This window comes from Phocoena phocoena, chromosome 16 (genome assembly GCF_963924675.1).
Source record: "Phocoena phocoena chromosome 16, mPhoPho1.1, whole genome shotgun sequence".
Taxonomy (NCBI): Eukaryota; Metazoa; Chordata; class Mammalia; order Artiodactyla; family Phocoenidae; genus Phocoena; species Phocoena phocoena.
Window position 1 is genome coordinate 55,479,849 of NC_089234.1, and position 27,857 is coordinate 55,507,705.

The window sequence follows — 27,857 nt, forward strand, 5'->3', positions numbered from 1 at the left end:
TGGATACCATTGTGAACAGCAACGTCTGTGAGACTGAAATCCATAGAGAGAGGAAGGAGAATTTAAGATGGGTAGATGGGACGTCTTCGGGCAGAGGGGGCTTTTAGCTTTCTTTTGCTTTGTACAAGAAAGTCACTTGAGGCACTCAATGAACCTTCACTGAGGGGAGTCGAGGCAACCAGCTTTGTGCTCGGGTGGAAAGAGCTAGGATACAAAGATGAACAAGGTGAAGTCTCTGCCCGAGCGCATTGGTGAGGCAGGCATTACAAAACATGGAAAAATGGCTACACTCGAGCCCTGTGAGAGAGAAACTTGCAGAGAAAGCCTAGCAAAGCCTCACATTTAAGCTCAAACTTAAACACAGTCAAATTGGCCAGGCAGAGTGGGGATGGGCCAGTGGAACAGCTGGTACACAGATCTGTTCTCATGGAGGAGCAAGGTGCCTTGAAGAATTATGTCTAGAGAGCTGGAACCAAGGGCCCAGGAGAGAGGGGAAGAGAGGGATAGACATAGGGACAAGATTTGGAAGTGCATTCCATAGGCTATCATTTGGAAAACTACTGCAGTTTTAAAATGAGCATGGCAGGATCAGATTTTTTGGGGGGGCGTGTCTTCCCAATGGATTAGAGATGAGTGACGCTGGGTCAGAGGGAGGAACTAGTTAGGAAGCTACTGGTAAGACAAGAATAAATTGAGTGTTCCTAATGATGACACCTCGGTGATGAATCTATTTAGAAATGCAATGTCTTATGGATTCGGGGTGGCTGGCAAACTTTTTCTTCCTTCCCTGTGGTTTCCTGGCAGTTCTAACTTTCTGACCTTTTTCCTTCCCTTATTTTCTCTTAGTTTTTCCTGATACATAAGCGTTAAAAACAAAGATTTTCGGGCTTCCCTGGTGGCGCAGTGGTTGGGGGTCCGCCTGCCAATGCGGGGGGCACGGGTTCGTGCCCCGGTCCGGGGGGATCCCGCGTGCCGCGGGGCAGCTGGGCCCGTGGGCCGTGGCTGCTGGGCCTGCGCGTCTGGAGCCTGTGTTCCGCGGTGGGAGAGGCCACGGTGGTGAGAGGCCTGCAGAGGAAAGGAAAAAAGAAAAAAAGGGGGGGAAAAAACCCCCAAAAAACCAAAGAATTTTCCTCTGAGAAATCCTGCTTTCAACCCATTTAAATATATAGTGATTCTACTCTCAGAGTAGCTGCTCATTATAGTCTTGAGGAGAGACTTTTAGACTTCTGTTTTTTTGTCATGTATCTTGTTTTAGTGTTGTTAAGACTTCAATTATTTATGACTAGGTCTGTAATTATAGCCTCAAAAGATTGTTGCATTTTGGAATTTGTGATTTTCTGTGGTCTGATATTTAGTTCTTGAGTCCTTTTTAACAGTATTGCGTGCATATGGTCAAAACCCAAACATTCTGAAGAACATCCGGTTCAGATATGCCTCCCTTGCTCACTCGGGACTCAGCCCCCAGTCCTGTCCCCTTCCCCAGAGGCCGCCATGTCTCAATGAGAACTGCTTATGTTTCCAGGGAATTCTTCAAGAGAGAGTACATGCAGATGTGTGCCCGAATTCCTTGGTTACCTAACTGGTGTTTTTGTTTGTTTCGGTTCCTGATGTCTATCCTGCCTTCACACCTGAGTGGGCCCTCTGGGCCCCGGGCTCCAGGAGGTCAGACAAAGGCAAACTCCTTCTTGGGAGATAGGAAATGGTGGTTGGAAGAGGTCAGGTAGACTTCCCAGCTAAAGTGTGTTTGAAATAGGCCTTGACCTGTGGGCATAGCATCTAGTAAAATGACAGGAAATGAGAAGAAGTGTCTGGGGGTGACTGTCAGAAGCCCAGCTCTCTAGACTGTTCCATCTCTTAGACAGCCTGTCTTCACGCTGGGCTGGGTGGACCGGGTTGTTATTTATCGCCTAAATCCACATTGCCTCTTCCATCCAGAGACCCACTCAGCTCTGGTTGATGGTGCAGATTTGGATTAGAGGATCCTTCCTTGTCATGTCCCACCCTCCCCGGTTCCTAACTGGCCCTTCCAAGTGCCAGTCAGTGCTCTTTTTCATTGAACACCTGCATGTGCTGGGCACAGGGGAACAAAGGTGAATAAGACATGGTCCCTGTCCAGAGGAGCTCGCAGCCTTGTGGGGAGAGAGGCCTGCCACGCAGCTATGCATGGATGCCTGAGTGCCGTGGTAGAGCTCTGTTGAGGATTGTTCCAATTCAGGGATTTTCCAGCTGTCCTGTTTATGCTGGACATGGGACAAGGGCCCTAGGGCCACGATGGCTCCTACAGGCAGGATCCCTGAGTGCTTCTGGGCAGAGGTTCTGTCACAAGATGAGTGACAAGCAGGAGATAGGCAGTGGGCAAGTGTTGTAGCCCATCTCTGCAGAGAGAGCTCCTCCTTGCCAGCATTATTTGAGCTGGTGGGGGCCATGGTAGTTGAAAGAAGGTAGAAATGGGGCAAGGTGGTGAATTGCTTGTCTGAGGAAAGGGATTCCTGTGAGTTGAGTGAATTTTGGTCAAAGACACCCCTTCGAGACAGGTCATTCTGCTGTGATGCCCTAGTCGGTGCGGTGGGGGGGGGGGGGGTGTCTCCCAAGGGCTCACCGGCCTTATTGGTTTGTGTCTTTTCTTCTCTTTTTAAAAGTCACTTTTGGGACCCCAAAGGACAAGGACCATCAAAAGGGGACACTGACTGTGATGACAGAAAATTACTTCCATCTGACTGAGCCAGTTTTAGAAGTTTCCACAGGGAAGCTGGATGACAAATGAGACACGTGAGAAGGGTTTGCTGCATCAACAGTGAGGCTGGGCGGGAGGGGTAGTGAGGGGAGGGCAGTGCAGGTAGAAAGGCCAGGAGGGCCAGGGCGTTGATGGGGTCAGGAAGGAGCCCAGCTTTAAGGATGGTGGGACAAAAGCATGTAGAAGGGAGAAAGTGGGATAATTAACGGTGACAGACAGAAATGTGGCGTTTTCCCTAGGAGTCGAAGAATTTCACGGTGATGAGTGAGGGGACTTATACAATCACATTTGTGTTTCAGAAAAGCTCATGCCAGTTAGAGCTAATGTTTGTCTGTTTCAGAACTCAAAATGCTCCTTCCTGGAACTCCCTGCTTCCTCCCTTCTCTTCCTGGCCTCCATATCTGTAAACATTGTTTTGAAAGGCTACACACAGTGTGCTGTTTGGGCTCAAGGGGTCAAGTCCAGCGGCAGGAGAAACATCACTTCAGAGACTCCACAGGAGACAAGGTATGATAGTAACAGAAGAGACGGGGTCCGTGGTGCCCCTTCAAGGTTGGGGTGGCAGCCGGGGCAGGCACTCTGCCATTAGCATTTGGAGTGGGAAGAGGCCTTGAACCTGAGCTGATACCGCCTAACTGCATTTCAACTCCTTCAGGCTGTCACTTTCTAGAGGCCCTGTGCTCTGGGCTTCGCTCTCCAAGCACATAGCATCATCAGCTCAGTCATGGCAAAAACCTTCATGGAAACCACAGTGGATCAGGGTGGGAAAAGGCTGCATGGGAAAAACAGTTGGTATCATAGGGTAACTTGTAGCTGACAAGTGTGGGGAGAAAACATAAGCCAAGGGGTGGGGACCTGTGAGCCCTGAGAAGGGGTACTGCCATCAGTGCCATGCCCATTTCGGGGTCTCGGTGGCTGTGGGTAGAGGGTTCAGAGCCTGCCCCATCTCAGGGCTCTCTCTTCTCCTCCTGGCTGCCTTGAACGTGGGCTTGCAGAGTCGGGGATTTGTAGGTTATGCTGGGCCGGGGGAGCGGCTGTCACTCCATTGCCTCTGGACGGACCCTGCTGTGTTGTCGCCCAGGTCATACATCCTCCAGGTGGCTTTCTGATGGAGCGCTGACAGTGTGCCAGGGTCTTTTCTAAGAGCTGAAGATACAAGGGCCCATGAATCAGACACGAGCCTGCCCTTGAGTCGCTGACAGCTCCCTGATGATCCCAATGCCAGGAGGATTCATCACCCTCACACAGAGAGTCATGGGGAACGCTCAGCCTCTGTCGAGACCTGAATGTGCACTTCATTTAGAGATGAGCTCCCAGCAACAACAGGCCTTTTACAGAGCATCACTGTCATCTTCTGTAAGCTTGAGATTGCAGACAAATGTATATGTTATTTCTGGAATCACTCAGTGTAGTTAAAATGATGCATGGGAATTAGCAAGGATTTAGTGGTTACTCTCAGGGAGGGAGGGAATAGACTAGAGGAGGGGCACACAGTTCTTAATTCTGCTGCATAACAGGAGCAGTTGGTACCCCACAGCAGGGGCATCTTGTAGCTGAAAAAAGTGGGGGAAGGTATAAGCCAAGGGGTAGATTGTTTCTTTCAGTGTATTACCGCCTGGGCTATGAGCTCATCTTTAACAGGGCTTTATCTGTGGGATCCTTGTGAGGCCTAGCTTGTGGGTGGGTCCTGTACAGAGAGATTTCATTTGCTTCTGCCGGGTAACCTAGGGACATCATCGGTTCAGTGTCAATTTTTTGAGTTCCCCAAATATGAGGGGAGTGTGTATTTCAACTCCAAAGTCTGAGTCCTAGACCTTGGTTAAGAATTCTCTGGGGACTGTCTTCCCGTGTGAACTTTTCTAATTTCCCCTTTATCTGAGAGTAAGTATTGCTTTTCGAGAGTCCCAATTTTCTGTGTCTGTGTGAGGAGGGTCTTGGTCCCAGCACACCCTGGCAAGGCCAGAGGCTCTGTCTCCTCTCCCTGCATGGGCACTGAAGGTCAAGCTTCCTAAAACACAGCCCTTCCTACCACATTCTCCCACCTTAGGCAGCTACGTACGGCAGCTGCTTATGGTCAGCGCTCTGGAATTCTGTTCCCTTGGTGATCCAGCCCCTGGGGGTGTTTCCCTTACCTTCTTGCACGCTCAGCTATGCATTAAAATTAAGTTTTCTAAATTACACCCAACATTTTCTAGGTGTTTTGTTACAGAAAGCTCTTCTGGTTATCGTGTTTGCCCTCACGTCAGAATAGAAGCCTCATGGGCACCGGCATCTTACTTTAAAAAAAAAAAAAAGATCTGAACCATAAGAGTAAAATAGTTGGGTCTGCTAGAGTTAGGTAGGGGTGTGTGGGCATTCATACTCAGTATTTTTCAGTTTGTTAAAACATTTCCTACTCAGTAAACAAAGGGATCCTACTTCATATCGAAGGCCCCTTTCTGTTTCCAATTAGGAAGAGCTTTAAGTCTGTGAGCAAGTTTCCCCCTGCAGCAGGAACGGTAGGATTCTTTGGTGTGAGCAGTGTTTCAAGGCTCAGGACAAGAAGCTTGGCTTTGTGGATACAGGGCAATAGAAGTTACAGGCAAAGTCGCTGGTACCTTAGCCCCTTATCTCTGGCTGAAGGCATGGGAGCTGATTCAGCACGCATCACCGGGTATACATTCAACTGTCCAAGAAGTAACCAGCTCTTCTTGTCATATGGGCCATCTCTCCATCAATATGGGGTATGACCACTTGGGGAAATGACGGCAAAGCCTCATCCTACTCGCAGCCTCAGCATCAGATTGTACCCTGGTGGCCAGGTGGGAATAAGTGGGAAAATTAATTTGATTGCTACTTCCTTCCTTCTTCTGATCCCTCCTGTCTTCACTTTATTCAGGGCAGGTAAATAAAACTCCTAAAGAGACTAAAGGTATCCAAGGAGACACAGAGTCAGGATAGTGAGATGTGGCATCTCTGGGAATACTACCATCTCTCAGGTATGTTTGGGAGGTCTTCAGTGAATCGTTTTTTTTTCTTAAAACTGTGAGGACACACTGCTTGACTAGCAATTAAGAGGAAAATCAAGCCCTGTTGATTTCAGATTGCCCTCTAAAGTGGCTACTTTTAAATGTATGTGTTATACACATTCACATAAAAAGTTCAGGAAAGGGTATCGTGAACCAAGGAAATTGAAACACATACTTCAGTGATAGAAGTTAAACAAAAAAACCATGTAGAAGATCATCTCTATTCATTTTAAATCACTGCAAAAACAGCTCTGGTGAGCTCACTGCTAAGAAAACGTCTTCAAGGTTGAATTTGGGAGTTTCAATTCACTTAAATATCTTGGAATTGTTGCCCATTCCTCCTGGGACCTTGTTGCTCCTGTCTGCCCACCTCTGGTCCTCGTTACCCCTTCTTCGTTTCCCATGTTTTCTTCTCGGTGAAGCCTTTCCAGACAGAGGGAGCTTCATGTGGAAAGTCAGGAGAGCTTCCCTGTGGTCTCACGTCACCTTCCTAGGGGACGTCTTCTGTATTTTAACACAGCTGCCATTGGGAAGACTGTTTCCTCCTCCTGGTAGCTGAGGTTTTGGGGTTGAAGACGATTTCCCAAATATCAGGTTGCTTTCTAGCAGATGGCAATTGGCAGTTATCTCTTAGGGCCAGGTCTGCCCTCCCCCTCCTTCCATTCCACTGAAGCCAGCCCCTCAAATCACTTAGGACTCAGATCCAGTCCCACCTTCTCCAGGGTCCAGGAGCGTTGCCCCCAGCTGTGCCTCCTCTCATAGGGATTTCACCATTCTGAGAAGTGGCATCGCTTTTATTGTCTGCACCACTCATTTTACTCAAGGGACCCTTGACCGAAGGACAGTTGTGGCCTCTGGGAACAGTGTTCTCTTCAGACAAGTCTGCCATTTGGGGAGGAACATGAGTAGAGTGGAGGAGAAGTAAGGGGATATCCACATGACAGCGAGTCACTCGAGCAGAATACTTTCTAGAGAACAACACAGTGACAAATGTCACAGCCAGCCCCCCACCTGCACCTCCGGGTTGCTCATTTGTAGACACAACAGACCCTGCCTTACTCAACTAGTTTCACCTCTGTCTCTTCTCTCTTGAGATCCTGAATTTAATTCTTCAGAGGGAGGGAACACTTTCATCTTTTACATTCCTTTGACACCTAACACAGGGTTGGGTGTGCCAGAGGTTACCAACAAATGCGTCCTGAATGAATGAATCAATGAATGAATGAATGAGAGCTCTGAGTACCAACGGAGACCTATATTCCTCAATTCCCAGGCATCAGGTGACCATCTCAACATCCATAGTTTTTTTTTTAATCACCTCAAATCCAGGATGTCTCAAATTCTCCTCTTCTGTTTTTCTCCTTCGAATCTGCCCTCCTTCCTTTCCCAGAAGAACCCTGAATAATTTTGGAATGCTTCCTCTCTTGGTACCTAAATCACCAAAACGCATCGAGTTGATTATTTTCTTCTGCTTCCATACAGCCACAGCCTAGGTTCAGGCTCTTATCATGCAAGCCTGGACTCTTGTAAAAAGGTTTCGGTTTCATTGCCTTGTACAATTCAACTGGGCTAATCTTCCTAAAACATTTCTTTATTCAAGTCACTCAACCACATTTAAAAAATAAAAACATTGACGGCTCCCATAACCAGTGAAATACCATTCAGATGCCTTAGCCTGCACTCAAGGCCTCCCCAGTCTGACTAGCTGGTTCCTAGCGTCTCTCTCTCTACCTGTACTTCGCAGAAGTTCCTGTCTGGCTGCACTGGTTTGCTCACTGGCTCCCCCAGCAGGTTTCTGGCATTCTTACATCTCTTTCTTACATCTCATCCTGCCACACCGCCCTTTTTGTTGGGTCTTTCCAAAGGCTGCCCGGTCAAGGCTCAGCAAATTCAGGTCCCATCTCTTTAACCCCTTTAGCGCCAGCCACTTGCTAAGACCACAGGCTATTTACCCTTGAAGTTTTTGAAGCTTAACCTTCAGGACCCCACACTCCCAAGCTCTGGGCCTTATTTTATATTTGTAATCTTACGTTTTCTTAGAGAAGATCTCCCAATTTTATAAACTTCCAGCCTCCACCAAACCCACACCCATCTCTGCTCCTGACCATGGGAAACTCATTTGCTGTGTAACTGATCACAGCAAATGATTAACTGTGGGGCTGAGTTTGCTTACAAGTGTCTTGTTACAATAGGACTGGAACTTCTGGAAGCTCAGAGCTCACAGTCTCCTATTTCTTCTACTTCCCTTTGGATCAAAGCCCCAAGAGTGTGTTGACATGTATTTTGTGCAAAATTTAAGAGCTCCTGGATGGAGCAGAGACATGGACGATTTTGCCCTTGGCAACAAGGGACATATTGTTGGGAAGATTAAGTACACATGATTATGAGAGGAGGAGGGAAGGTAAGTACCATAAGAGAACTACACACAGCGCACTCCTGGGCCTGGTGTTGTACCTGCAGTATCCCCACATCCCAGCAGGGCATCCTGGATATGCTGGGTGGGGGCAGATCAGCAGCCAGGCCTCAAGACTGACAGTAAGGTAGTCGGGGGAGGCTGAGCTTCTTCCTGGTGCTGGGCCCGCCACCCTCCAACCCTGGACCCCTCCACAGTAGCTCATGAGGTCCTGTGTCCCTGGCCTTGCCAGCCAGCTCCTTCCTGGCTTCCCCAGCAACTCGTGGTCGAGGTCAAAGTGTTTCCCAGGCTAACTTGCCAATGTGCCAGGCTTTTAGGAGAGCACTTACTGCTTTTGCTTTTGTTTCTCAATCCCATTCTGTGCCCGTGCATCGATTTGAGTTTGTAAAATCAGTGAAACCAAAACACCAAATCTCTACAGTTTTCGTTGGACAGACAGAAAAAGGGGAGAGAACTTGGGGAGAGGCCCTACGTGTGTGGGGTTTTGAAGTTAAGCTTCATTAGCTTCAAGGCTGTAGCCTCTAGTCAGCCTCGTTCTTCCTCCTGAGCTAAACTGTTCCTCATTTTCCTTGATTTGAAACCCCTCACTATCTTCTCTTTGAAGAGTTCCCTTTGCTACAGATGCTGAATCCCCATTTCAAGTGGAAAGAAATATAAGGAGAAGCTGTGGCTTGCTGTCTTGCTTGGGAGTCAGGAAATCAGTTTCCTTTCCTGAAAAATTGGTACTTAGGCTGCCTTCTACTAGGGAAGTGGAAGAGTCTGATGTCACCCATCACCTCCTTTCTCTGCTTGCACTGCCAAGAAGCTCAGAGCTGCATTTTGTGCACAGTTAGTTAACTCCAGTCCCCTGAGGCTAATTCTTTGGGATTTTACTTCTCAACTCCCTCTCTACCACCTGGCTCCCCCGGCACTGCCCCCCCCCCATTTTGTGTTAACAGGCTTTGGTTCTGTTATATTTTAATAGGTTTATATAGGTCAGTTTGAAGCTTTTGCTGAACCCTTATTTCACCATTCCCCGTGCCTTTTCATCTACTCCCTTTATGAGAAACCTGGGCCCACCCCCAGCTGGGGACCCATGGTGGCATAGCTTTCTTCCCTTCAGGACTGAGAAGGTGAGAAGGGTTTTCTCCTCAGCAGTGGCTTCTCATGGTGGCTCCTTCCATGCCTGACAGCAGCTCCGAGGCCTTCTTCCGACCCAGCTTCTGTAAAACAGCTTTAGGAGGCTTTTGCGTTTGTAGGACCCATGTTAGGCCCTGGCTCCCTAAACCCTTGAAAAGACTGCCTGTTTCCCTTTCTCCCCATCTCCCAGCCTCTTTCCTGCCATGAGGGGGAGAACAGCACCGTGAGGGCTTCTTTGTAAGCTCTTCTTCCTTGCCTTCCTCTCTCTACCGGTGACTTGGGCCTGGGAGGCGGGGCCAGTCTCAGCAGGCCTGGTTGCCCTGGCAACATGGGTGGGGCTAAAGCCTACCAATGGATGAGAGTTATTCAAAAACTTTCAGTTGGTCCGCACCGGTTAGAAAGGTTGCCAGGGCAGCACCTCTAACTGCATTTCACAGATGAGGGGCGTGGCTTGATCAGAGTCATTCAAGCTGGGATTAAAATATAGAGAGTGTATCACACTATCTGCCATGATAGCTCCAGTATCACCTCCTGCTGTAAATTGGAAATGCCAGGCCTGAGTAAATCTCAGATTTGCGCTTACCAGATGGCCAAACATGGCCTTATTCTGATCCAGGAGAAAAATCTAATGCCACAGTCCACTTAGGGCAAGTCTTCCAAAGTGTGGACTTGAGGTTGCCTGAGTCAGAATTATCTAGAATGCTTGTTTCAAATGTCAAGTCCCAGGCCCCCTATCTACTCCTGGGGGTGGGCCTGGGAAAATGAGTTTTTAAACAATCCTCCCAGGTGACTGCTGTTTTGAGGACCACAGATTTGGGAGATGATATATCTGCATATATAGATATGCAGGGATGAGCAGAAGATTATAATATTTACAGTTACTTTTTAAAGATCAATTTTATTGAGGTCTGATTTACATACAGTAAAATATGACTATTTAAAATGTACAGTTTGAAGGGCTTTGACAGACGTTTACACTTTTGTAACCATCATCACAATCCAGATAGAGGACTTTTCCCTCGTTCAGTCATTCCCCACCATTCACCCCCAGCCCTAGACCCACTGATCTGCTCTCCGGTCCAACAAATTAGCTTTACCCTTTCTAGAGCTTCCTATAAGTAGAATTATGCAGTGTGTCCTCTTTTGTGTCTGACTTCTTTTTTTTTTTTTTTTTTTTTTGCGGTACGCGGGCCTCTCACTGTTGTGGCCTCTCCTGTTGCGGAGCACAGGCTCCGGACGCGCAGGCTCAGCGGCCACGGCTCACGTGCCCAGCCGCTCCGCGGCACGTGGGATCTTCCCGGACCGGAGCACGAACCCGCGTCCCCTGCATCGGCAGGCAGACTCTCAACCACTGTGCCACCCGGGAAGCCCGTGTCTGACTTCTTTGCTTAGCGTGATGTTTTTGAGATTCATTCATGTTGTTGAATTTGTCAATAGTTTGTTCCTTTTTATGGCTGAGTGATAGTCCATTGTTTGGATATACAAGACTCTGTTTATACATTCACTTGATTTGGTTTGGGTTGTTTCCAAATATTGGCTATTATGAATAAAGTTGTTATAACCATTCTGCAATCCATCCAAAGTTAATTTTTGTGTATGGTATGAGGAAAGGATTGAGTTTCCCTTTTTTTCCCCTCAGCTAGTAAAGGTGTATAGTTGTTCCTGCACCATTTATTGAAAAGACTCTCCTTTCCACCATTGAAAGTCAATTGACCATATTTGAATGGAGTCCATTTCTGAACTTTATGTTCCGTCAATCACATGGCTTACCCTTAAGCCAATCCCCCACATTGTTTTTTGTTTTTTTTTTAATAATTTATTTATTTTTGGCTGCGTTGGGCCTTGGTTGCTGCGTGCATGCTTTCTCTAGTTGGGGCGAGCAGGGGCAACTCTTCGTTGTGGTGCGCGGGCTTCTCATGACAGTGGTTTCTCTTGTTGCGGAGCACGGGCTCTAGGCGCACGCGCTGGCTCAGTAGTTGTGGCACGTGGGCTCAGTTGCTCCGCAGCATGTGGGATCTTCCCGGACCAGGGCTTGAACCTGTGTCCCCTGCATTGGCAGGCGGATTCTTAACCACTGCGCCACCAGGGAAGTCCACCCCCACCCCCACATTGTTGATTACTGTAGCTTTATAATAAAACTTAAAATCAGGTACTGTGAGTCCTTCAAATTCTATTTTAGATTGTTTGCATCTAAAGAATTTGATTCCTTTTAGGTTCTTTGCATTTCCATGTAAATTTTAGAGTCAGTTTATCAATTTCTACAAAAAGGCTGCTGAGATGTTGATAGGGATTACATTGAATCTGTAGATCAATTTGGGGAAAATTGACATTTGGTAATATCAAGTCTTTTAATCCATAAATATGGTATATCTATTTATTCAAGTCTTTTTAAATTTTAGGATTGCTTTGTAGGTTTTCAATGTGCAAATCTTGCGTATATAGTTTTGGCTGTTCTTATATCATTTTCCAGTTGTTTGTTGCTGGTATGTAGTATATGGAAATACTATTGATTTTTGTTTATTGACCTTGTATCCTGTGACCTTGCTAAACCCTTATTAATTCCAGTAGCTTTGTGATATTTTGAGACCAATGAAATATCTCCTTTTTATCATACTTTTAGCATCCATTGAAAGTTTTTGCCAGCAATAATTATTACCATGGTATTTCCCAAATGATTTTCTATTTTCATTTCTTCTACATGTATAAATTGGAATTTTACTGAAAGGAAGAGCTAGCCCTTCTCCTTCATGTATTCATTATAACAGTGTGGACTCATGGATATTTATTTCATTCTATGGGTTATAATCCATTATTACTATTATATTTTGTTATTTAAAATATCCCTGACCTGACCTTTGGGTGCTCCTTTAATTTGCCTCCTGACAACTTGACATGGTCCCATAATGTATGTGATTTGGATTTTTCTTTTCACTAACTGATTTTCCCCCTGGTTATGGGTAGCACTTTCTTTCTTATTCATATGCCTAATTTTTTATTGTGTATGACATTTTAAATCTTGTGTTTAGTAGTGCTTTATTTTGTTGCATTACTTTAAGGAGTGTTTGGTTTTGTTGTAGCAGGCAGTTAAGATGGTTCATATCAATCCTTTTCAAGCTTATTCTTTAAGTTTTAAAGGACAGGTCTAGATTTTCCTGTACTGTAAGGTTATTTTAGCCACACTATTAGGACATGACACTTATGTGATTTCTACTAAATCCCCTATGTATTCAACAAAGTTCCTCCACCTATTGTAGGAGTTAAAATGATTCCCAGCCTTGTGTGAGGTCTGAGAATTGTTTGGCTTAGAGCTCCCTGGAAAATTGTCTTTCCTTGTTAGTTGTTTTCTACCAACCTTATTGAGTTTTATCCTATGCATGCTCAGATTTATACTCAGCCAAAGATTTAGACTCCTCTGCAGATTTTTGGAGCTCTTTCTCTGCAAAGCTCTCTCCTCTCCAGGTCTCTGCCGTGCAAATCCTAACTGCTTCAGCCTCTCCATGTAGTAAAAGCTCATTATGGTCTTAATTTGCATTTCTTTGATGGCTAATGATGTTCAACATCTTTTTATGTGCTTATTTGTCATCTTTATATGTTCTTTGCTGCAACATTTCTTCATGTCTTTTGCCCATTTTCTAATGGGATTATTTGGCTTTTTTATTGTTGAACTTTGAGCATTCTTTATATATTTAGAGATGAGTCCTTTGTCAGACATGTGATTTACAAAAATTTCTCCCAGTCTATAGCTTGTCTTTTCATCCCTTTATCAAAAGTTTTTCATTTTGTTAAGTCTTGTTTATCAATTTTTTTCTTTTGTGAATTGTCATGTCTAAGGACTCTTTTTTGGTGTTATGTCTAAGAAGTCTTCACCAAGCTCCAAGTGCTGAAGATTTTCTTCTGTTTTCTTCTAGAAGTCTTATAGTCTTACATTTAAATCTATAACCCATTTTGAGTTACTTTGCACGTAAGATGTGAGGTTTAGGTCAAGGTTCATTTTTTTTTCCTATGGGTGTCTTTTAGTTGCTCCAGCACCATTTGTTGAAAAGACCATCCTTCCTGCATTAGATTGCTTTGACATTGAAAAAAATCATGTGGCTGTGCTTGTATGGAGTTATTTCTGGGAGCTCTATTCTGTTCCATTGATCTTTGTGTCTGTTACTCCAACAATATCACACAGTCTTGATTACTGAGCTATGTAATCAGTCTTGAAATTGGGCAGAGTTATTTCTCCCACTTTATTCATCATTTCCAAAACTGTTTTAGCCATTCTAATTCCTTGGCCTTTCCATATACATTTTGGAATAACTTGTCTATATCTGAAAAAAATCTTCCTGAGATCTGGATAGGAATTTCTGTCTATCTATCTATCTATCTCAACACTGTGTTGAGTGTACTAATCCATGAACATGCTATGTCTATTTATTTAGAACATTCTTAATTTTTTTCATCAGAATTTTCTGTTTTATATTCAGTCCTGTATGTTTGTTATATTGACACTCAAGTATTTATTTATTTATTTATTTTTTTGCGGTACGCGGGCCTCTCACTGTTGTGGCCTCTCCCGTTGCAGAGCACAGGCTCCGGACGCACAGGCTCAGTGGCCATGGCTCACAGGCCCAGCCGCTCTGCGACATTTGGAATCTTCCCGGACCAGGGCACGAACCCGTGTCCCCTGCATCGGCAGGCGGACTCTCAACCACTGCGCCACCAGGGAAGCCCTACAATTGATTTTTATAAGTTGAACTTGTATCTTACAATCTTACTATTAGCTCTAGGAGATGGGTGTTGCTTTTTGTTGGTTTTGTTTTGGTATATTCCCTAGGTTTTCTATGTAGATTATTATGTCATCTGCAGATGGTACAGTCTTATGTTTTGCTTTCTGATCTTTATGCCTTTTATTTCCTTATCATATGTTATTTAAGCACTGGCTAGAACTTTCAACACCATGTTGACTAGCAGTGATCAGAGCAGAATCCTTGTCTTGTTCCTGATCTTAGGGGGGACACGTTTGATCTGTCACCATTATGATGGTAGCTATAGGGTATTTTTTATAGATGTTCGGTTTTTCAGCTTTATTATGGTATAATCTCAAATTAAAATTGTATATATTTAAAGTGCATGATGTGATGATTTGATATACTTTGTGAAATGGTTACCACAATCAAGTCAACACAACCATTACCTCATATGGTTACCTTTGTTGCTGTTGTGACAATGCTAAAAGTTTACTCTCTTAGCAGATTTTAAGTACACAATGTAGTGTTGTTAAATGTATTCACCATGCTGTACCATGCTCAGATCCCTAGAGTTTATTCATCGTATAATGGCAGGCTTGTATTCTTTGACCAGCATCTTTCCATCTGCCCCTGGTAACCACTATTCTACTCTGTTTTTATGAGTGCAACTTTTTTTTAAAGTTTTCATGTATAAGAGAAATCATATGGTATTTGTCTTTCTCTGTCTTACTTATTTCACTTAGCATAGTGCCATTGAGGTTCATCCATGTTGCCGCAAATGGCAATATTTCATTCCTTTTTTATGGCTGAGTAATTTTCCGTTGTATATGTTATACCACAATTTCTTTATTCACTTATCCATCGATGGACACTTAGGTTGTTTGCATGTCTTGGCTATTGTAAATAAGGCTGCAAAGAACATGGGGCACGTACATCTTTTCAAGTTAGTGTTTTTTTCTCTTTGGATAAATACCCAGAAGTGGAATTGCTGGATTATATGGTAGTAATTCTATTTTAAATTTTTTGAGGAAACTCCATACTGTGTTTCATAGTGGCTGCAGCAGTTTACCTTCCCACCAACAATACTCAGGGTTCCCTTTTCTCCACATCCTCACCAACACTTATTTCGTGTCTTTTTGATGATAACCATTCTGACAGGGGTGAGGTGTTATCTCATTGTGGTTTGGATTTCCCTCATAATTAATGTTGTTCAGCATCTTTTCATGTATTTGTTGGCCATCTGTGTCTTTTTTGGAAGAAAGTCTATTCAGATCTTCTGCCCATTTTAAAATCAGATTGTTTTTTATGACTGAATTGTATGAGTTCTTTATATATTTTAGATATTAGCTTCGTATCAGATATATGATTTGCAAATATTTTCTCCCATTCAGTAGGTTGCCTTTTCATTTTATTGATGGTTTCCTTTGCTGTGAAGAAGCATTTTAGCTTGATGTAGTCCTACTTGTTTATTTTTGCATTTATTGCTCATGCTTTTGGTGTGACATCCAAAATATCATTGCCAAGACCATTGTCAAGGAGCTTTGTCCTTATGTTTTCTTCTAGGAGTTTTGTGGTTTCAGTATTATGTTTAAATCTTTAATCCATTTTGAATTAATTCTTGTGAGTAATGTAAGATAGGGATCCAGTTTTATTCTTCGGCATGTGGTTATCCAGTTTTCCCAATGTCATTTATTGAAGAGCTTCTCCTTTCCCCATTGAGTATTCTTGGCTCTCTTGTCAAATATTAGTTGACCATATATGTAAGGGTTTATTTCTGAGCTCTTGACTTTGTTCCATTTGTCTTTGTATCTATTGTGATGCCGGTGCCACACTGTTTTGATTACTATAGCTTTGTAATATAGTTTGAAATTAGAAAGTGTGTTGTTCTTTTTCCTCAAGATATTTTGGTTATTTGTGGCCTTTTGTGAGTCCACACAAATTTTTGGATTTTTTTCCATTTCTGTGAAAAATGGCATTGAAATTTTGTTAGGGGTTACATAAATCTATAGATGGCTTTAGGTAGTAGGGAAATTTTAACAATATTAATTCTTCTGATTAATGAACATGGGATACCTTTCCATTTGTTTGTGTCTTCAATTTCTTTCACCAAAGTCTTGTTGTTTTCAGTGTACAAATCTTTTACCTCCTTGATTGAATTTATTCCTATCTTATTGCTTTTGATATGACTATGAATGGGATTGCTTTCTTTATTTCTTTCTCAGATATTTCATTGTTAGTGTACAGAAATGAAACTGATTTCTGTATGTTGATTTTGTATCCTGCAGCTTTACTGGATTCATGTATTCTTTGTCTTTTTTGGTGGGGTCTTTAGGGTTTTTTATAAATAAGATCATATCACCTGCAAACAGAGACAATTTTACCCCCTTCTTTCTGATTTGGATACATTTTATTTCTTTTTCTTGCCTAATTGTTCTGACTAGGACTTCCAGTACTATGTTGACGTGAAGTGGTGATAGTGGGCATCCTTGTCTTGTTCCTGATCTCGGAGGAAAATCTTTCAACTTTTCGCCATTGAGTGTGATGTTAGCTGTGGACTTGTGATATATGGCCTTTATTATGTTGAGGTATGTTCCTTCCATACCCAATTTGTTGAGGGTTTTTATAATGGAAAGATATTGAATATTGTCAGATGCTTTTTCTGCATCTATTGAGATGATCATATGATTTTACGTATTTTATTAGTTGGTGTATCACATTTATTGATTTGCATGTGTTGAGCCATCCTTGCATCCCAGGGATAAATCCAGCTTGATCATGGAGTATGATCCTTTTAATGTGCTATTGAATTTGATTTGTCAATATTTTGTTGAGAACTTTTGTACCTATATTTATCAGGGATGTTGGTCTCTAGTTTTTTTTTTTCTTGTAGTATCCTTATATGGCTTGGTATCAGATTTCATTCTGGCTTCATAAAATGAGTTTGGGAGTGTTCCCTTCTATTCAGTTTTCTTGGAAGAGTTTGAGAAGCATTGGCATTAATTTTTCTTCAAACGTTTGGTAGAATTTGCCAGTGAAACCATCTGGTCCTGGGCTTTTCTTTGTTGGGAGGTTTGTGATTACTGATTAGATCTTCTAACTCATCATTGGTCTGTTCATATATTCTGTTTCTTCATTATTCACCCTTAGAAGGTTGCATATTTCTGGAAAGTATTCCACCTTTCTAGGTTTTCCAATTCATTGGTATATAATTGTTCATAGTAGTCTTAGGATCATTAGTATTTCCATGGTACCAGTTGTAATGTCTCCTGTTTCATTTCTGATTTTATTTATGTGCATCTTTTCTCTCTTTTTTCTTAGTCTAGCTAAAGGTTTGTTAATTTTATCATTTCCAAAAAAAAAAAGCAGCACCCCAGTTCTTTATTAAGAAGTTCCCCTTGGACTTCCCTGGCGCTCCAGTGGTTAAGACTCCCGTGCAGGGGGCACGGGTTCGATCCCTGGTTGGGGAACTGAGATCCTACATGCTGCAGGGCATGGCCAGAAAGAAAAGAAAGGGCTCAATAAATGTTAGCTGTTACTATTTTTTAAAAAAAGAAGTTCCGGGCTTCCCTGGTGGCGCAGTGGTTGAGAGTCTGCCTGCCGATGCAGGGGGCGCAGGTTCGTGCCCCGGTCCAGGAAGAGCCCACATGCTGCGGAGTGGCTAGGCCCGTGAGCCATGGCCGCTGAGCCTGCGCGTCCAGAGCCTGTGCTCTGCAACGGGAGAGGCCACAACAGTGAGAGGCCCGTGTACTGCAAAAAAAAAAAAAAAAAATGTTCCCCTCTATTCTTAGTATTCTGAGAGTTTTTATCATGAATGAGTATTGAATTTTGTCAAATGCTTTTTCTGCATCAGTAGATGTGATCATATAGTTTTTCTTCTTTAGCCTGTCAATATGGTAGATTGCATTGACTTTCAAATATTGAGCCAGCTTTGCATCCCTGGAATAAACCCTACTTGGTCATGGTGTATAATTTTTTTAACATATTATTGAATTCCCTTTGTTCATATTTTGTTAAGGATTTTTGAAGGATATTGATCTTTTTTTTGGCAATGTGTTTGTTTTGTTTTGGCATCAGAATAATACTAACTTGATAAAATGAAGCTGGATCTTGAAGAGCTATATGCACCCCTCTATTCATTGTAGTATTATTTACAATAGCCAAGATATGGAAACAAACTAAATGTCCATTGTTGGATGAATGGATAAAAAAATTATATTTATATATACAATGGAATATTATTCAGCTGTAAAAAAGAAATCCTGCCATTTGCAACAACGTGGATCAGCCTGGAGGATGTTATGCTAAATGAAATCATCCAGACACAAAAAGACAAATATTGCATGATCTCATTTATATGTGGATTTTAAGAAAGTAGAACTAATAGAAGTAGAATGATAGTTGCCAGGGACTGGGGGCTTAAGAAAATGGGGAGATGTTGGTCAGAGGATACAGACTTTCAGTTATGAGATGAAATAAGTTCTGAGGATCTAATGTACAGCACGGTGACCATAGTTAACAATACTCCATTGTATACTTGAAATATGCTAAAAGAGTAGATCTTAAGTGTTCTTACCCCCCACACACACCAAAGGTAACTATGTAAGGTGATGGGTGTGTTAATTAAATTGGTTGTGGTAATCATTTCACTGTGTATGCATTTATCAAATTATCATGTTGTACACTTTGAATATATACAATTTTTATTTGTCAATTATACCTTAGTAAAGCTGGAAAAAATGAATTGGCAAGTTTCCTCATCTCTTTTCTGGAAGAGATTGTGTAGAACTGGTGTTAGTTCTTAAGTGTTTGGCAGAATTCAGTGGTGAAGCCATCTGTGCCTGGAAATTTGTTTTTGGGAGTTTTAAAATTATGAGTTCAATTTCCTTAATAGTTACAGGGCTATTCAAATTATCTGTACTGTATTGGGTGACTTGTGGTAGTTTGTGCTTTTCGAGGAATTGGTCCATTTCATCTAAGTTGTCAAATTCATGTGTGTAGAGTTGTTTGTAGTATTTCCTTATTATTTTTTGATGTCTGCTGAGTCTGTAGTGATACCGTCTGTTTCATTCCTGATATGGATAATATATGTCTTCTCTCTTTTTTTCTTTGTCGGTATTGCTAGAAGTTTGTTGATTTTATTGAGCTTTTCAAAGAGCCAGATTTTGTGTCATTGATTTTCTATGTTTTTGTTTTCAATTTCATTTATTTCTGCTATTATTATTATTATTTTCTTCCTTCTGCTTGCGTTTGGTTTAGTTTGCTCTTCTATTTTTAGTTTCTTATTATGGGACATTAAGCTATTGATTTGAGGCTTTTCCTAAATGTAAACATTTTATTTAGTGCTATAAATGTTTCTATCAGCACTACTTCAGCTGCGTCACACAAATTTGGGTTATATTGTATTTCCACTGTCATTCAGTCTAGTGTTCATCCTTTGGGCCAAGGGTCAGTAAACCTCAGTATAGGGACAGATAGTAAATACCTTAGGGTTTGTGGGACTATGATCTATGTCACTCCTACTCGTCTTTTTCTTTTCCTTATAACATTTAAAAAAAAAAAAACTTATTTTTTAGAGCAGTTTTAGGCTCACAGCAAAGTTGAGAGAAGGGTACAGAGATTTCCCATATACTTCCTGCCCCCACATTATCAACATCCCTGACCAGAGTGGTACATTTGCTACAATTGGTGGACCCACACTGACACATCATTATCATTCAGAGTTCATAGTTTACATGAGGGTTCAGTCTTGGCTTTGTATATTCTATGGGCTTGGACAAATGTATAATGATGTGTATTATAGTATTATACAGAGTAGTTTCACTGCCTTAAAAATCCCCTGTGCTCTACCTACTCTTCGCTCCCTCCCCTCAACCCTGGCAACCATGAATATTTTTATTGTCTCCATAGCATTGCTTCTTCCAGAATGTCGTATAGTTAGAATCATATAGTACGTAGCCTTTTCAGATTGGCTTCTTTCACTTGGTAATATATGTTTAAGATACGTCTTTGTCTTTTCGCAGCTTGATAGTCCATTTCTTTTTGGCTCTGAGTGACATTCAGTTTTCACATATACCAGACAGTTTATTTGTCCAGGTACTCAGGGGTAACTTGGTTGCTTCCAGGTTTTAGCAATTATGAATAACGTTTCTATAAACATCTGTGGGCAGGTTTTTGTGTGGACACAAGTATTCAGTTCCTTTCAGTAGGAACATAATTGCTGGATCATATGGTAAAAGTATAATTAGTTTTGTTAGGAACTGCCAAACTGTCTTCCAAGGTGTCTGTCTCATCATTCTACGTTCCCAGCAGCAGTGAATGAGAGTTCCTGTTGCTCCACATCCTCACCAGTATTTGGTGTTGTCAGTGTTCTTGATTTTGGCCATTCTAATAAGTGTATAACGTTTTAAAACTGTAAAACAATTCTAACTTGCACACTATACAAAAACTGGCTTGTGGAGCTATAGTTTGCCAGCCTCTGCTTTAGACCCCTTTCCCACCATTCACTTCCTGAGTATGTCTATAGCCTAGAATGCTACATGTCCTGGCTGCGCTTTTCCACTACTACTACTACTACTACTACTACTACAACACACACACACACACACATACACACACACACACACACACACACACACACACACACAGTTAATGCCTTACTTCTTCCAATTTCTCTACAACTTTCTCTTTTTCCAGGACTCATTTCAATTCTTACCACAACTTTCATGAAATTTGTTCTGTCTGATTCATTCTACACCTGACTCTCTTTCAGAAAACTTACTGCATATAATTTTGCTAACATTATTTTATGCTCAGTGCATACTGCCATGATTTACCACTTTACTGTTCCAGGTATCTTAATTTATTCCTGCAACTAGATTGTAGGTGCCTGGAGAGCTAAGATTTGTCTTAGCAACTGCAATGATAACAATGCTTTGTTTTAAGACAACCCTTTCTGGTTTATAAAGTGTTCTTGTGGCCTTTTTCTTTTTAGTTCATCACGAGAACCTTATGAAGCAGTCTGGGCAAGGAATTTTATCTCGAGTTGACAAATGAAGAAACTAAGGCTCCGACAGTTGACATTGTCCAAGGCTCATGACTGGTAAATGACAGATGTAGAGTCCAGTGTTAGCCACTTGCTGCGCCAGCACCCTGACACCCAGCAGTGGACAGGCACCCGAGTACCCCTGGCCCAGCCTGTTGAACGAATGCCTGATGCTGAGAGTCTTTGCCCATTTCCCTGGCGGTGTCGTCGAGTCCCCCGCATCCATGCCTCTGCTTCCTCCGCGCTTCCCCTGCTCTGTTTTCTGCTGCTGTTATTTTAGGGAGAATTTGGGCTGTCACCCTCTAGGAAGAGATTCTCAAAGTAGGAACCTCGATCCTTTTATATTTGGAAAATTTTTCTCCAGAGAAAGAGGATTCAGCCTGAAGTGTGCTCATTACCAGGAACTGTTCTTGGCTAGAAGAAGGCCACATTCCAGGGGAAGCCTTATGCCCCAGGGCTGTTTTACAGCTGCCCCGAGGAGAGACCTTCCCCACTGTCACCATGTCCTCCATGGGAGCATGAGGGTGGGGGGCTGGGCCTGTTGGGCTGTGGCACAGGAAACTGCCTCTTTCATAGTGTGGTCTCTGCGTTAACAGAGGAGATGTTGGTGGAAAAACTAGGGATGGGGTTTTCACAGCGTCAGCAAGCAATTTGGCCAACACGGGAGTGAAGGCAGGTCTGATCACCTCTGCTCTGCAGCAAAGACCCTGTACCTGTCCCCACAGTGAGCCCAAATGCCTTACACTTAGAAGAAGGTCTTCAGCTTGCGCCTGGGGTTTCAGAATGACCATTTTCCCTCTGGACGCCCGAAGCCCAGGCCTGGACCTGCCTGGTGAGGGGCCAGCGGCCTTGCTCTTTCCATGCAGGCGTGGCTCCCATAGGCTTGCCCACCTCCACCCCAACCCCGGAGCCAGAGGACAGCCTGGGCAAGATGACCGGCCCTGCTGGCCGTAATTCCAGCTCCCAAAGGTAGGACTTTAAAAGGAGAAGCTTGGGGAGTTCCCTGATGGTCCAGTGGTTAGGACTCGGCACTTTCACTGCCACGGCCCTGGATTCAGTCCCCTGTTGGGGAACTAGGATCCCACAAGCTGCGTGGCGTGGCCAAAAAAAATAAAAGGAGAAGCTTGTCTGGACTCAGGCAAGGAGGCCTACCTTTCAGTTAGGCCAGTGGAACATGGGGGGAAATAATGTACAGCACTTCCAGGCCTGGCCCTAAAAGTTCTCGCCAGATCCTTGGCTTTCATCTCTCCTGTGAGAGGGAGTCTGGGACAGGGGAGCCACACTGTAGAAGCGGCTGGGCCCTGAGTCACCGCTGGGTCAAGCGCTGCCCCACGAGCTGCGCAGCCTGCATGGACCTGCATGTGACTGGGAAATAAACTCATTGCGTGAGCTGCTGAGAGGTTCAGGGTTTGTTTTCTGGAATGACCTAGCCTATTCTGACCAATAAAGCTAGAAGACTAGGCTTGGTGCCTTCATACTCAGACACAATGCCCTAAATCATATTCCAACGCTGCTGCCGTGGAGATATCGATGCTACCGCTGCCAGCGTAGATACACTGACTTACATGACCGTCACTGTGACACCAACCAGTGGACACTGTGGATGGAGCCTCTGCTGGGCCGCGTCTGGAGAGCGGGGGCTGCCCCCCACCTGCTCGAGTAGTGGAGTCTGCACAGCCTAGATGATTATGATGTGGTAGTCCTGCCCTCAAAGGGCTAACTGTCCAGTTGGAGGAGTGAGAACTCATAAAAGGCCACCGTAACAGAAAAGGAGGTGGTGAGTCTGTGAGAGAAGAGAGATGCTGGACTCTGATTCCTGCAAAGAGAGAAGCTTTTAGGTCAGGATGAGTGACATATGTGCTCTTGGGTTTCTGGGATATTGTCTAAATCTGTGTCAAATTAAGTCACTATCTTCTGTAATTTAAGAACCTAAGGAAAAATATTGAAGATAAAAATGGGCACAGGAATTATATTTATTAACAACAACAGAAAGTCCCTACAACCCCAAACTCAGTGTATGTATAGATAGGGATGTACACACTTCACCCCGCTCTCTAAGTTCATTGTTAACTTCCTCCCCTTCCGGACAGCCTTATTTGGCAGAGTGAAGTGAAAGGCAACTTTATTTGTTGTTGTGACTCATGACATTTTTTCAGGTCTTTTATTAATGAACCCAAAGTACTACTCTTTTTCTATCAGTACTTTCATTAATGACACAATAACAACAACATCCGCAGTGGCTCTACTAACATTCTTGATCATCACTTATTGCGCTCAGTGTCTGTTAAGAGTTCTGAAAAAAAAATGCCATGGTGTTAAAATGCTCTTTCAGACAGGTTTAATGGCTAAGACGGAGGGCTGTTAACATTGACTTCCCCACACATGTTCTTGTTTTTTCGTACCCACTAATCATTCATTCTGAGGTCTATTTCCCTGGTTAATAACATAAAACATTGCATTCATTAGTAACCATTTAAAATATAATCCCTGACACAGTTATCACCGTATCAATTTCATACTTTTGTAATATGCTTGTGTTCCCAAGTCTTCCTGGGTCCCTTGAAGGCTGCTATTCTGCAGATCTTAATAAAGCACAGCAAAAGGTTGGAAACCAATTTTATGGAGCCGAAATAAATTATGGTACATCTCCCAGCGGAATACTACATATATGTAGAAAATAGTGACGGGATGGTTCATGTTCTGATACGGAATGATCTCCAAGATATATTAAGAAAGAGCCAAGCACAGAACAGAGTATAGAGAATGCTCCGATTTTTGGTGTAAAGGAGGTGTTAGAACATGTGTTAGCTTGCAAAAGCATGAAATACCTCTGGGTGGATGTATACAAGAATGAGGAAACCTTTATTGCCTGTTGGGGCAGGGGGAAATTGTGTGGCTGAGAGGCTGGGTTGAGGGGGAGAATTTTCAAAGTATCTGCTTTGTTTTTACACCCTAAATACTTCAATGTGTATTTGCTAAGTGTGAGACCTTCTCTTACGTAACCACCGTGCAACAATAAAAATCTGGAAATTTAGCATGAATATACTATCATCCAATCCACAGTCCATATTTTGGTAATTTCAGCTGTCTCAATAATGACTTAATAGCCATTTTTTCCCGAGTCTAAGACTCAACTCAGGAGTATATGTTGCATTTAATGTCCTTTAACGTGTATTTTAGTTTCCTTTAATTTGGAGGGCTTCCTATGCCATTCTTTTTTGTCAACAGCAGCAGTGATTAAAGCCTCTTTAAGCAGCTTCTCAGGAATGCTGAGACATTGTCTAGATGGAGGCAAGTGGGAGCTAGAACAGCAGAGCCTGAGGGATGGCTCTCAGCTTCAGCCTAGTTTGTGGCCTAATATGTGGAACCCTTTTGAGGACTCCTTGGAATCGTGGAGTTGTTCTGGAGAGGGTGAGAATATGCTCCTGGTGCACAGGGATGGGTGAGTGGGCTTCAGTCCTCATAAATTGGGTCCAAGTGGAAATTTAACCTTATTTTGAGGGCACAGGCTGGTGAGGCTAGGTGACATTCAGATTACATTCTTAGGTAAATTTATAAAGGGAGGTTGTCTATACTTTTCATTAGAATATTTTTTAGGCTTTTTATTATGTGACATTTTAAACACATATAAAAGCAGAGAAAACAGTTTAATGAACCCCCATGTACGTACTCATCACCTGGCTTCGACAATTATCCTTCTTCCATTGAGCTCTCCTTCTACTTTTTTCCCATGAAAAATCTTAAGTAAAATCCCCCATACGTCTTATCTTTTTACCTTCAAATACTTCAGAATATATTTCCAACAGATAAAGGATTCTTTCAAAACAGGACATGCTACCACTTCATTATCACATCTAGTGAATTAATAATATTGTCTTAATAAAATCTAGTATCAATGCACATTCCATTTACAATCTGTCATGGATGTCTTTTTGCAGTTGGTTTATTTGTACTGAGATCTGAATAAGAAGCCATTCTGATGTGGTCCTAAAGGGCAGCAGTGGAGGACAATACTCCCACTGGGTAGAACTTCACCCAGTGCAACTGGCTACTCATTTGCCTGAAATTAGAGGTGACCAGAGGTATGGATCTACTTTGATTCATGGGCAGTGGCTAATGGTTTGGCTGGCTGGTCAGGGACTTGGAAAGGACACAGTTAAATGATCACAGTGGGGAGGTTCTGGGGAAAAGGTGTGTGAATCGATATCTTTGAACGACCACAGAATGTGAAGGTCTGTGTCCCCGTAGTCACCTAAGAGTAATTATGCAAGAGAAATATTTTGATAATCAGGTGGATAAAATCATCTGTTCTCTGGATGTTAGTTAGTCTGTTTCCCCAGCAGCCTCTGTCCTTACAAAGGCCTCATGATCAAAGTGGCCAAGGCAGCAGTGATGGAGACTGTGCACAGGCTCCACAACATGGACTGTCCACCTCCTAGAGTCTCTGTCTACAGTCACTGCTGAGAGGCCAACCCGCCAACAGCAAAGACCAACACTGAGCCCCCAACATAGCACCATTCTTCGGGACAATCAGTGAGCAACCTCCTCCATGTAAGGGGTGGTATTTTAATCTCACTGACACAGACACCTACTTTTTTTTTTTTCTTTGTTTTTTTACGGTACGCGGGCCCCTCACTGTTGTGGCCTCTCCAGTTGCAGAGCACAGGCTCCCAACGCGCAGGCCCAGCGGCCATGGCTCACGGGCCCAGCCGCTCCGCGGCATGTGGGATCTTCCCGGACCGGGGCACAAACCGGCGTCCCCCGCATCGGCAGGTGGACTCCCAACCACTGCACCACCAGGGAAGCCCCAGACACCTACTTTTGATATAGATTTGCTTTTCCTGCCTGCAATATTTTTTTCCCAAACTGGTATCCATGCACTGACAAAATACCTTATTCACCAAGATGTTATTCCACCTTGCATTACTTGTGACCGAGGAACTCGTTTTACAGCCAATGAAGTACAGCACTGAGCTCGCGTTCATGGAAGTCACTGGTCTACCGCATCGTCTTGATTACCGTAGCTTTATAGGAAGACTTGAAAATCTAGGAAGACTTGAAAATCAGGTAGTGTAAGTCCTCCTACTTTGTTCTTCCCTTAAATAGTTTTCTGGCTATTCTAGATTCTTTGCATTTTCTTATAACTTTTAAAATAAGCTTGTCAATTTCTACCAAAAAAACCCTGCTGGGATTTGAATGGGATTATGTTGAATCTGTAGGTGAATTTTGAGCGAACCGACATCTTAACAATACTGAGTCTTCCAACCCATGCACGTGGCATAGCCCTCTATTTATTTGTCTTCTTTACTTTCTCTTAGCAATGTTTTGCAGTTTTTTGGTATACAAGGTCTTGTGCACCCATTCTGTTAAATTCATTCCTAATTATTGTATGGTTTGTGATGCTACTGTGGCTTCGGGCTGGGCTTCCAGAAGGGCTATGACTTCCACTTGGACTGATGCGGGGGCGGCTTTGACTCTGGCTCCTGGCCGACTGCCACCTTGTCCAGGCTCTTTTGCTTCCTCCAGCACTTTATTGTTCGGTTCCTTAGACAAGTGTCCTCTTCTCTTACAGATGTGTTACTTTCGCCATCGCCTTCTTTATAGTCTGGTTCAATAGCAGCTTCATCAGTTTCTCTAGTTAAGTCGGAGGAAGGTCAAGAGGAGTGGCTTAGCTGGGGTTTAGGCTGGATAGCATTCCTGCCAATTTGCCCATTAATCTGTACATTTTCAATCTGTGTCTGGTGGGTTAAGAATATGTATTATGTAATGTATTGCTACTTGATTCTTTGTCGTTCCTTGCTTCTAAGATGTGCTTCTCATGATCCTTATAAGGATCTTTATCTACAGATTTTGTCTCTTCACTTGAGCGTTTAGTGTCATAAGTGGCTTGTGATCATAAATTTTTAAATTTTTATTTATTTTTTTTTGTTTGTGGTACGCAGGCCTCTCACTGCTGTGGCCTCTCCCGTTGTGGAGCACAGGCTCCGGACGCGCAGGCTCAGTGGCCATGGCTCACGGGCCCAGCCGCTCCACGGCATGTGGGATCTTCCTGGACTGGGGCATGAACCCGCGTCCCCTGAATCGGCAGGTGGACTCTCAACCACTGCGCCACCACTGCGCCACCAGGGAAGCCTGTGATCGTGAATTTTTTTGTCTTCTGTGGGAATAGAAATACTTTTCTGGGGAATGTTCTATTCTTTTTTAGGCAACTCTTTCTCCTCCCTCAGCTTATTTTTCTGTTGACATGCAGGAGCTATAGGGTTTTGTTTTTTTTTAATAGATTGAGAAAGTTTCCTTCTATTCCAATATTTTGCTGAGAGTGATTTTTTAAATCATAAGCAGTTGTTTAATTTTGTTAAGTTTTGTTCATGTCTCTGTTGGTAATCATGTCTTTTATTCTGTTAATTTCTCTTTTATTCTGTTAATTTTTCTCTTTCATTCTGTTTTTCTCCTTTATTCTGTTATTCTGTTTTATTCTGTTAATTACACTGATTTTTTTTTTTTTTCAAATGTTAAGCCAACTCTGGATTCCTGAGATAAACCCCACTAAGTCACATGTAGTATCCTTGTTATATTTTGCTGGATTCAATTTGCTAATGTTTTGTTAAGGATTTATGGTCATGTGAGATATTAGCCTGGAGTTTACTTTTCTTATAATAACTTTTTTTCTTATCAGGATAATGTTGGCATCATAAAATGGATGTGGGAAGTACTCCCTTCACCTCTTTTATGAAAGTGATAGTGTAAGATTGGTGTTATTTCCTTAAATGTTTGATAGATTTCACCAGGGAAGCTATCTGGGCTATTT

The 27,857-nt window shown here is 43.0% G+C and overlaps 1 pseudogene; it reads right to left on the reverse strand.

Moving 5' to 3' along the window:
- Positions 1 to 3,746: 3,746 nt before the first annotated feature.
- The window catches only part of LOC136136043 (E3 ubiquitin-protein ligase RBBP6-like), a 30,595-nt pseudogene continuing 6,484 nt past the window's right edge, over positions 3,747 to 27,857 (reverse strand).